The sequence below is a fragment of the Sebastes umbrosus genome, chromosome 1, assembly GCF_015220745.1.
Source record: "Sebastes umbrosus isolate fSebUmb1 chromosome 1, fSebUmb1.pri, whole genome shotgun sequence".
In the NCBI taxonomy this organism is placed as follows: Eukaryota; Metazoa; Chordata; class Actinopteri; order Perciformes; family Sebastidae; genus Sebastes; species Sebastes umbrosus.
This window is the reverse complement of record NC_051269.1, coordinates 15032593-15045175: the sequence shown is the minus strand read 5'-3', so window position 1 is coordinate 15045175 and position 12583 is coordinate 15032593. Positions and strand designations below refer to the sequence as shown.

General features: G+C 39.1%; 1 protein-coding gene across 2 annotated transcripts in view; it reads right to left on the bottom strand.

The window, feature by feature from the left end:
• tox2 (TOX high mobility group box family member 2) overlaps positions 1-12583 on the bottom strand; it is a 137666-nt gene that overhangs the window by 121437 nt on the left and 3646 nt on the right. The window contains exon 2 of one of the 2 annotated variants that reach the window (XM_037769762.1): positions 3736-3754. The exons of the other annotated variant lie outside the window; for it this stretch is intronic. The gene's annotated coding sequence lies outside the window, so the exon portion shown is untranslated. The remainder of the gene's footprint in view (positions 1-3735; positions 3755-12583) is intronic. 2 annotated transcript variants of the gene reach the window in all.

Genomic DNA, 12583 nt, shown 5'->3' with positions numbered 1-12583 from the left:
TTCAGTTCCCCGCTAGTTATGGGAAGTGAAGCTGTCAAGGTGCAGTTTCGTCAGACACAGCAGGACTTTCGTTTGTTGGTCATTTTGTGTAAAATATTAATGCTCATTCTTTTGTAAAACAGGTCAAAGCTTTCAGATTCAGAAATTACTGTCAGAAGTTTTAGAGGTCAGGGAATTTCTTTACGAACACCAGAGCAGTACAAGGTTATTAGTCACATGGATGTTCTTTTCCTTTTAACCCAAATTGGAAGTCCTAAGCGTTGCTACCTTTCCCTCTGATTTAATTTAGCGCTAATGTAAATGTTGTAACAGCATTGCCTCGGTCAACTCCATATAAGGTTGTCCTGAGAAAAGCAAACAGCAAAGTAATGGTAAACAGGAAATAGTTCAATAGGTCCATTAAGCAGAGAGATGATTCATTAATGACCCACATTTACACAGAAAACACACTGTTCTCGCAGTATTGCAAAGAAGCAGCAAATTTGTGGGGAAAAAAATAAAAACCCATGGAAACTGATTATGCTGAAAAGACTCACCTTTGCTTTGATTTGTGTCATTTGTGTTCTGTCGACCACTTTGTGACAGAGCAGCTTGTAAAATCGCTTTGTAAATGCCTTTATAAATGACTTTGCCTTTGACTTTGCTTCTCATACAATGCATTTTACTTCATGTCAATTTAAGCTAAATCAGACTGGTAGTCAGGTGCTTAATTTTTCACTTTCACATTTCCGCTCGTCTCCTGCTGCCTAAATATGTTGAATGAAAAACCATTCAGCACAGTAGCTTTGGCTGTTTCTCCTCAACCATGCATGTCAAATCACTGGTGGAGTCAGGCGGGAGGCAGCTAAAGTGCCCTTTGGTGCCCTTCTAGTGAAGAAAACATGATAAAGTGCTTCTGAGGGTGTACTGCCAGTGGAGAAAACATGATGACGTGCCCTCTAGGGTGCCCTTCTAGTGGAGAAAACATGATAAAGTGCCCTCTAGGGTGCACTTCTAGGGGAGAAAACATGATGACGTGCCCTCTAGGGTGCCCTTCTAGTGGAGAAAACATGATGACATGCCCTCTTGGATGCCTTTCTAGTGGAGAAAACATGATAAAATGCCCTCTAGGGTGCACTTCTAGGGGAGAAAACATGATGACGTGCCCTCTAGGGTGCCCTTCTAGTGGAGAAAACATGATGACATGCCCTCTTGGATGCCTTTCTAGTGGAGAAAACATGATAAAGTGCCCTCTAGGGTGCCCTTCCAGTGGAGAAAACATGTTAAAGTGCCCTCTTGGGTGCCCTTCCAGTGGAGAAAACATGATAAAGTGCCCTCTTGGGTGCCCTTCCAGTGGAGAAAACATGTTAAAGTGCCCTCTAGGGTGCCCTTCTAGTGGAGAAAACATGATAAAATGCCCTCTAGGGTGCCCTTCTAGGGGAGAAAACATGATGACGTGCCCTCTAGCATGCCCTTCTAGTGGAGAAAACATGATGACATGCCCTCTTGGATGCCCTTCTAGTGGAGAAAACATGATGACGTGCCCTCTAGGGTGCCCTTCTAGTGGAGAAAACATGATAAAGTGCCCTCTTGGGTGCCCTTCCAGTGGAGAAAACATGTTAAAGTGCCCTCTAGGTTGCCCTTCCATTGGAGAAAACGTGATAAAGTGCCCTGTTAAATGTCCTTATGGCTGATAAAACATGATAAAGTGCTTCTGAGGGTATACTTCCAGTGTAGAAAACATGATGAAGTGCCCTCTAGGGTGCCCTTCTAGTGGAGAAAACATGATAAAATGCCCTTTGGTGCCCTTCCAGTGGAGAAAACATGATGACGTGCCCTCTTGGGTGCCCTTCCAGTGGAGAAAACATGTTAAAGTGCCCTGTTAAACGTCCTTATGGCTGATAAAACATGATAAAGTGACCTCTAGTGTGCCCTTCCAGTGGAGAAAATGTGATAAAGTGCCCTCTTAGATGCCCTTATGGCTGATAAAACATGATAAAGTGCCCTCTGGGATGTTCTTCCAGTGGAGAAAGGAGATGCAGTGCACTAATGTGTGCCCTTAAATGGAGAAAAATGTGATGCAGTGCCATATAGGCTGCCTAACGTGCTAGAAAAGTTTCTGAGTGTTGGTGCCCTTTTTATTATTTTGCACCCCTGCCACTGCATCAAATAATTTATATTATGTTGTTCAAAACTACCATGATCATAAGCAGAAGAATTGTGGGGACCAATAATGGGAACGATGACATGACAGGGTTTGGTGGAATACAATTCTGGGTTAACAAGGCATATAATGGCTCCAGACTCAACATCCAGACTCTTCAGACACAGCAAATGGCTTCACATGGCCTAAAACTGTCACACTGACCAGCGCCTTACAAAAGACCCATTCTTGTCTGGGGATATTTTAATGCTGGGTCTCACTGACTTCCAGTAAATTTTATTTGCTCCCCTAAAAGATCATATTTCTGTATGTTCTTTCAGAGAACTCAACATGCCTATATGGCGAGTAAAGATGAACTGAAACCTGAATCTATAACTTGACAAAATGCAGAAATATCTCCTGCTGTAGCATCAACTGCATTAAAATGTGCAAATAAACTAAAATGTGTGACAGTTCCAGAATAACAACAATTACATGCCGAAGAATGCTTTGCAGAATTTGCACTTCTCTTTACCACAAGCAGTTTCGTATCAAAGCTCGTGTGAATAAATTGTGTGCGAGGCCGTGGCAGGCTCGCCACAAAGGACTGTTCAATGGTGAACCTTTGCTAACCTTTTCTAGCCACTGACCTTCAATAATGAGACTATGTTGTCTCTTGTTCCTTTGGACAATCGGCCATTGAAACAACTGCCATTCACGGAGTCCGCTCCACCCTCTGCCTGACCCTTTTCCATACTAGTAATTAGCTGCTGTTGCATTTCCACCAGATGCAAACCAACCACATGCAATATTTACTATTCATACGCAGATGTATGACATTTTATTGAATTATGTATTACTTGTTATACCATTTCTACGTCAAGCATGTGGAGAATTGGTGGTTTTTGGTGCGTCAGAAACACAAATATTTCAGATAATTCAAATTATTTTTACATGTTTTGAATTTGACATGAAATTCTAACAGATGTTAGGGGAAGCACTGTTATTTCTGATTGACGCAAACCAATTAGAAAATGTGTATTTTTAGCCTTTAGTAGAAAATGTTATTTCAACTCATGTTTTTCACCGCCCCCTCATCCCCTCATCCTCCCATTCTACTCCTGAATAAACCCTCCTCTTCATCATCCTCTCATTCCTCCCGACCTTCTACTTATGTTGCACATGAGAAATGAGAGGGGGATGGGAGGGAAGATGAATGAAACAGGGAGTGGGGAATGAAAGGGAGGGGGGAGAAAAAGAAGAGAGCAAGATTGGGAAAAATGCCCTTTGACTGGATTTAAAAGTCTGTGGCATTTCATTTTCAGAGAGAGGGGAGCTTCATCTCCTTCAGATCCTTTAAGGGCCAACCTAATTGATTAATGTTTCCATCTCATTGAGAAGAGGAGGGGGGCCATTTGAAGCTTAACTGGAGCCTTTCACATTCCCAAGTCTTAAAACAGAAACCGGCACAGAGAGAGAGAGAGATGATGACAGAATGAAAGACAGAGTGATGAAACAAAAGTCTAAAATTCCAGTAGATGAGTGAAATATGTTGAAGGTCGAAAATTGTTTCAATAATACACTGAACATAGAGGAATGGAGACGTGTCTTACCCGCTACTGTGAGATCTCCCTGTAATGAAATAATGTACAGGGTTTAAGCAATGAGGTATTCAGTTTTCAAAGAGGCTGTTTAGGTTTCTGCACCTGTCACAGGGAGAGCCGGCAGCAGGCACTTTATGTGATTGCGAAATCTAATGTAAGAAAATCCATTGAAAGTGAAGTCTGAGGGGGAAAAAAAACATGCAAGTGACATTAAATCTGTGGTCGAAAAGGGAAAATATATATTTATATCTGGATAATTTAGTGCTTTGAACAGGTGACGCTTTCCCCCCCGATAACAATTTGCTTTTCAATTCATGACACATGATACATAAAGTCTTACACTAATTTCAAGCTTTGCATGACAAGACGTCAGGTCACCAGAACACAAAGCTGATCATGGCTGGATAGAAGTAACGGGCATTAATGAGAGGGGAAACTCACAACATTAGCATGCTCAGGTAGCAAGCTAATCAGCCCGGCGTGATTAGAAATCCCCAAAATCACTTACTGAAAAGCAGCGTGATTACTTGCCCTTTGCATGTTTTTGACAGCGACACGGAAATATTTATGTATCGAAAGAGACTTTGGGCATTTTCCAATCGCACAACAAAACCGACCAGTGGAGAGAAGCCAAAACAGCGGTGACCTTTACCCAACATGGGATACTAAATATGAAAGGTCAGCATGCACGGTGGGGGGAGGGGTGGCGCTGAAGTCTCGTAATATCTATCAGGCAGATCCCCGCACTGCCTTCAGAGGTCATTTGAATGTGAAGGGTGTCGAGGCAAGAGGGAGGAAAAGATACATGGTTCAATCTCGCCTCTGTATCCTTCTGCTGCTCTTGAATTTGAGACGCGCCGCTCTGCAGTATATTGGCCGTTTTTTTTCTTATGAACCTTATTAATCTTGCCGCTCTTAAAGCTGTGGTGTTAACATCTACTCCACTTCCTGACTCAAAAATACTGTAATTTAATATCATTTTTGATTAGTTGTTAACTAAAAACTAGGAATCTTCTAAATAACAGCCATGCAAATTATTTCTTTTCACTATAATTAAGGCTCTGTATTATGATTCAAATGCGTTTCGAAACTGGAGACGACTATTTAGATGCCAATCACTCTGCCCGTTGCAGAAAGCGTCCGCTAACAAAACAAAAATAATTACCTCCCATGCATTTAGTTGTTGTTCTCTCAGAATTAATTGCTGTACAATATGTTTGACAAGTAATTTGCAACACAATATTTGACTTTAATGTTAATACCACATTAAGTGAAAATCAACCACTTTGGCTATGGTATCTTATTTATTCATTAATCTTCTAATATAACATACAGAGGGGGAGATGTGTATTTATGTCTACAAGAAAAAAGATTGCCTACCAGCTTGGACTGAGTTGAACATTTGTATTTTTGATTAAATTGCTTTTAAATGAAGTTTGACCTTAAAAATGACATAGTCTTTGATTTTGTTTGAGCTTGGTATTATCTGTAAAAACATTGCTTTCAAACTCACATCGCATAACAAGACTTTAATACAAATCATCTAAGTTAATTTAAATATTCGGTATATATAATATACGGTTCGTATGATATTTTACGAAAAAGTTATTCCTCCTTTTTCTTTCGTTTTCCTATGAATGTCAAGCAACACGCGTCAATTTCCACTTGTTACATGCATACAGTCTTTTCAAAACAAACTTCCGTCTTCACAGGAACAACTTCCTTAGGTTTAGGCAACAAAACTACTCAGGTTTAGGAAAAAATCATGGTTTGGCTTAAAATAACTCCAGAAGTGGTGTTTTCCTACGAAAATCCAGCAACATGTGACGCACGTGTCAATTTACGCTCCAATATTTTCAAAATAAACTTCCGTTTAGGCAACAAAACTAATTTGTTAGGTTTAGGAAAAGATCGTGGTTTGGCTTAAAATAACTCTGGAAGTGGCGTTACTTAAGTACCTAAGTTCCATGTCAAATATATCAATGTTGATTTCTGTTTTCACACAGGACACAAACGCCAGTCTCATGGGCGAAAGTCTGGTATTTTTGGACCCATCCATCCACCCCCACCTCCTCCCTATGTGGTGTTCGCCGCTATTTATATATCCTGGTTCACGATTACTTTAATTACACACTAATTGATTTTGTCGGATATATACACAAATGACAGTGCATTGCTTTCGTGTATGAGACAAGACCTTTGAAAAGAGATAAATTGTTGTTTGTACAGATACTGACACAATACATCGAAGTCGCACCATTTGAATTACAAAGTTTCCATTTACCTTCACCGCATTCTGAAATATAATATAGCAAATTACTTACATCAGCCATTTCATATAAATATTCTATTGACTAACCTATAATGTTACCAACTAATGGCAATGGTATGAATGTGTACGAGTGGCTTTCATCATTCACTTACCATTAATATCTTATTGACAATCATTTTAATATACTAATGCCATTGGTAAGAAATGTTTTATATACAATATTAATTTCCTCTCTGTGGTTGTGCAGCTATTGTGAGAAGTGTTTTGAGTTATATGGGCACAAGGGAGCCTCCACATGGCACTAAACACCTATAGCTAAAGCCAGTCACTCTTGAGCTGTGTCCCAGTTCAGGATGTGAATTCAACCTTATTGGGCAGCATCTTTCAGAAGACCTGGAGGTCGGGTTAAACATGCATCTCCTCCCCAAATAAGATGGTTAGCATCACAGAGATTGAGACTAATGCATTGAGGTGGTTCATGTCAACTTTTAAAGTCCAATATTTCCAGGTTTATCGCTCGGAAGTTGCTTTCAAAAAGAAGACAAAGTGTAAATACCAGACTGGGGCAAGTTTGTGATACTGATATTGATATATTTTCATGAATTATATTTACAGTAGAAGTTGTGATGTTTCACAATCATATTATAGACAAATAGCAAATATTACACCAGCTAAATTGTAAATATAACTTCTGTGTAAAATATAGATAAATATATATAATATATATAAGAAAGGTTTTCATGACTTTATGGCTTCCATTATTTACATCCTGCTGGGGTGTTTTCATTGGTCCAGTTTATGTGATGTATGAAAACCATCTGAACCAAGTGCCTCGTAAATAAACCATAGTCATATATGACAAGGATCATCTGAACAAGCCATTAAACAACTGACTGGTCCACAATGGATATGGGACAGTGAAGGCTGCAAATAGAAAAGCGCAAATTCAGGAGTTATGAAAGGGGGGCGTGGTTTAAGTATAGGGGACAGGGCTAACCCACGCCATTGAAACAGGAAGTCTTTGCTGAGACCAATGATGCCTCCCACAAGAGTCAATGACAAAACGGTGCACGAGTTTGGCCATGGTACGTGCATCCATTTAGAAGTTAGGCACCTTTTTGTTAAAGGCTATTCTCACTGACACACCCATTATTTGCCAATTGGCATGAACACAAACACACACCTTCATACCCACACACTTGACCTCCGTGCCAAATTTCAGTCTCCTAGGACAAAAACTGTGGCTGCAAAAGGGTGGTGGAAATTCGCTATTTTGCTGGTGGTTGTAGGTAAAAATACATCAGTTGTGTCTTCCAAATTTGAGCAAAAGGAATGTTTTTGTTGACGTGTGGAGCCTTTGAAACGGAACTGGCCTTGTTGCCCGTTATAACAATATTTGGTCTAAAAATGAGTGCGGAGGATCCAGCTCCTGGGTTGGTATATACTGTACTGTAGCTTTAGTTGTTGTTTCATAGTTTCCACCACAACAAATGGCAGCGTACAGGAAGCAAAGAACTCAGTGACTTCCTGCCTTACAGTATCTCTCACACACATTTACGACTTTGTTGTTTCAGTGATTTGGAGAAAAGAGTTGATAGACAGGTTTAAGAGAAAGTATAGTATAGTGAACATAAATGGACTTTATGATGTTTATTTTGATGGTCAACTAATCCAACACTAAACAAACTAAAACTCCATCATTATTGAAAACAATCACTCACTACCAAAGATCTATTACTGAATATTAAAGCACTGAATTATCATTTGAAATTTAGCATGCACTGCTGTTCAAAAGGGCTCGGTAAGTTGCTTTCATAAGCGGACCGGCCATCTGGAGAGCCTGGAGTTTTCTCGGTGGCTAGCCGACCTGTGGGGCAGGCAGAGAGCCAAACAAGGCTCATACAAAAAGAATTTAAAAGCCTGGTCTGACAGCTAGAGTGGCAGAGGAGGGAGGCTGAAATATGAGGAGAAAAAAAATAAAATGAGACATAAAGTGTAAAGAAAGATCCAATTAAATGTCACAAAATGATTCATTTTTATGGTAGCCTAAAACAACAACTGTGGTGTAACAAGTGTTAGTTCTGCTAACATCAACTTCCTGTGTAGCACATTAATGTTCACACTTATTACAGTTATTCTGCAGGAGTCACCTTACATGAACCAGCCAACAAACTGGTGAATATGACCAGAACACATTGTCAGTATGGTAATAACAATAAGTAATAGATATTACAGTGTAAATTAAACTAAAATATTCTATGAAAATAGGCACTATCACTTATAATGCTGATGTTTTACTGCATGTCCATATTGTGTGGGTTAGGATGGCGCAGTGTACAGCAGTCATTTGTCATTGCTAAAATATCATCTATTACCTTCACAGTACATCCAAGGGTATTAATTTTTTATTCATATATATGTATATTTATAATTTAAGAACTTATTTGACTTAATTTTAATATAAGAGATAAGGAGAGTCTTAAAGTTGCATTACTTACTTTTTTGGCCGCTTGGGGGCAGAAGATTTCCACAACAATATGGGGAAACGCTCGGCCCTGACATATTCATACAGTCGCTTCAATTTCATTTCATTTTTTTCTTTCCAATTACGAGTTCTTCTCAAGCTGGATTTACTCCAAAACAAACTTTCAGAAACAATTTTGCTTCCTGACACTAACTTTTGCCATTTTACCAGTGATCTGACCAAATTTTGATAATTTCTGCAATATTAGCAGAAAAGGAAAACCTCTCGTTATTCCGACTTGGGAGTGTTCACACAATATTCCATAACGGTTACCCTACTGCTACGTTCACACTACGAGTGACAAAAGCATCAACACGGCCAGCGCGCCCAGCTACATTGTTGGCGAGAGTCACCGTTGAAGTGTTGTTCAAACGTTGACATAGTTATGTCGTTAAATAGCATTGGGAACTGGCTAACGGCATTTTTTTAGATGGAACGGAACAGGGTGAAATAAAAAAATGTGAATGGTTGACGCTTCACAGTGTCATTGGAGCACTGAAAAAAGTTAAGACCAGCTCGACTTTATTTGTAGCGCATCATGCTCGTCACACAGCGACGAGTGTCAGGCGTCAGTTTGTAGCTTCATGTCACCGGCTTCCATTGAAAATGACTTGTAGCCTAGAATGTTACGGTGTTGCTCGTAGTGTGAACACAGAAAGTCACATCATTACATCAGCCTGAGTTGGAGCAGTTTGTTTACAAGTGAAACCACATACAAACAAATTGTGTAAAGCTCATTTTGAAGGAGCTGAATCAATTGTATTAGTATCAATATTGGATTTAAGACCTTACGCTTACAACTCATATTCTCTATTAACTCACATTAAAGATCAACTTCTTCCTGGTTGACTTTATCCAAGTATTTATCGAGTCTCAACCTACCATTCCTCTCATTTACCAACATGGGAGGCAATCATTAATTATCTGAATGAATTAATCTTTACAAGTCCAATTAACTGTGCCTGTTCTTCACCAACACCAAACTCTATCTAGAATCAGAGCGTGTTTTGTTGCTGATAGGGCTGTCAAAGTTAACGTGAAAATAACACGTCAACGCAAATTCATTTTAACAACACTAATTTCATTAACGCATTAACGCAATCGATCTTTCAGAGGTTGTAGCAGGCTCAGTTTTAAAGCAAGTGCATATCCTGGTATCATATGCAACTAGAACAACCTAGAGAATCCATTGGTACCAACCATGTTATACTAGCTTGTCGAGAAGGAGGCTAAATAACGCTCCAAATTTGCACTAAATTTTGGCGATCAAAAACTGGCATGGCCGTTTTCAAAGGGGTCCCGTGACCTCTGACCTCAAGATATGTGAATGAAAATGGGTTCTATGGGTACCCACGAGTCTCCCCTTTACAGACATGCCCACTTTATGATAATCACATGCAGTTTGGGGCAAGTCATAGTCAAGTCAGCACACTGACACACTGACAGCTGTTGTTGACTGTCGGGCTTGAGTTTATCATGTTATGATTTGAGCATATTTGTTATGCTAAATTCAGTACCTGTGAGGGTTTCTGAACAATATCTGTCTTTTTTTGTGTTGTTAATTGATTTCCAATAATAGATATATACATAGGTTTGCATAAAGCAAGCATATTTGTCCACTCTCATGTTGATAATAGTATTAAATACTTGACAAATCTTCCTTTAAGGTACATTTTTGAACAGATAAAAACTGTGCTATTTGAATCGATTGTGCCTATAGGTACATAGTCAGGCTCTGACCCAAGATGGAGTCATGGCAAAAAAAAAAAATTCTATCTGTAAAGAAGTCCCTCCTTCAGAAGTTAATTCAGCTTATAAATCACAACAGAGAGAGGTAAACAGTCCCATCCTCCACTCTTAGGTCTATGAATCTGAGTGAATGCCTTTGGGTTATGTAATGCCGGGGCAACATTCCAACAACTCATCCAGAAGCATCCACTATGACAGGTTTATCTTGACTATATAACATAGTTTACTCCTATAGGGAAGGTGGGGCTTTTTGGAAGGCACATTTTTTACAAATTATTCTACCGACATTTAATCTCTCCCTGTAGTTCTGTGAATGACAAATGAACAAGCAGCCATCAAACTCTATAATGTCATCAAAGGACTTTTCATTCCTGCATTAATTATGAATATCTGAAATAAAGAATATCTCCAGTCCTTTTTCTCCCCTGCATCTCACTTGTGACAGGCAACATTTGCAACTAATACCGCACTGCACTGCATCACATTAATTGTGGTTAAGAAAAAAAGAGAGATTCGTGGAGACACCATCCACTTTCGAGAAACTAATCTCATGTGCGATAATCAAGGCTACTTTCTCACACACTCTCAAGCAATTTCCATCAGCACAAAAGATGTACCTCGGATTTTTAGATAAGTAGGAAAGAGGAGAGGATCTACAGATTTATACCATCTTGTAAAGTTACATAAGCCACTCTAGGCTCATGACATACTTAAATAAGCAAAGGTTATGTAACAGCTCTATAACTGCACTTTACCATTGAGCAGCAAAGCAAATTAAGTAGGTGCACAGGAATTTACAAGTGAAGCAAAACATCGTACCGGATTCCTGCTTTTGTTCTCGGTGTGCATTAAGCCGTGTTTTCACATAAAAAATAAAGGTACAGCTGTAAAGTATTTCCTCCGCCGCTGGTGACTCACAGGAAGTTAAAGGGAAAAGTGAAAAATAAGTCTTAGCTGCACAAACACTGAGCATGCACATGTGCACATGCACATGCACTGTGTGAGAGAGAGACACAGACAGATGCCTGTGTTGTGTACCCATCTATTAAAAGAGAAAAAGGTGTGTTTTTTTAGCTCTGGGAGAAGTTATTTATCACTATTCTGTGTAACGGTGCCCTCTTATAAATTCAGAATAGCCGCTGTTATGAGTAAAGCCTTTCATGGAGTCATTAATATTTGACGGAAAACATGGCTTTTTTATCAGACGAACATTTGCACCATTTCTTCTCTCCCCTCTTGATGTGGGCCTTGTGTCACAGCGCATTACAGGCTTTTGCTTTTATCTCGCTATTACTGCATCAGCCCAGCACCTCGAACCATGCATCCCGTTCTTCTCCTCTGAGATCACGAATTAAAATTGTGTTAATACACAAAGCATTTAAGTCTTCCTCTTTGATCTTAAATTCCATCTGCCTCAGTCACCCTCCTCCTCCTCAATCATAAACGTCTCCTTTACCTCTATTATCACAACATTTACTATCACACCTCCGTTTATTTCAAACATCTGCATCATTATCATTAATTCATGTCTGTCTGTTTTGTGTATTTCCCGCTTATACTTCTCGATGGACATGGGGAGCGATATTGAAAACAGATGCAATCAAATGAATAACAAGCCATATACAGGATGACCTGTTCTGTTTACTGCGGTGTGTTCATGATCCCTATAAAAGTAATGGATGGATCACAGACATGTATCAAGAGATGTTGGGCTTTTTCATCAAATACAAGCCACTCTTACTCACTTTCACGTACACACTAGCAGTTTTAGAGCTGAAATGTTTTATTGATGAATTGATAAGGTGATCGAAAAATAATCATGGTAAACGGTGAAGGGCGATTTAATATTTCAGTAATTTTTATGCAAAAATTACAAATATTTTATGGTATCAGCTTCTCAAAAGTGAAGATTTACTAGTTTTTTTGTGTCTGGACTGATGGTCGAATTAAACAAACATTTTTAGGATGCCACCTCGGGCTCTGGGGAACTATACTAGGACATTTCTTTTCACAATTAACACTTGAAATGATGAGGGCACTTGCGAATGGCAAGGTGGTACAACATCTAAACCATACTTTGGTGTTTAATTTTTACGTCTTTACTTAAGATTTCATTAAATTTCTTTTTACAAAATGAGCCAAAACGCTGACAACGAGGAAGATCTTGGGTAGATAATTATGAGAATAAATATGAAACAAAATTTAAATCACACCCTCTAACACTAAAACAAATTAGGTTTGAATTAAACACTATTACTAAGCATGTTTACAAGATGTTTTAGTCAATGCTGATCTACAGAGGAAACCACAGA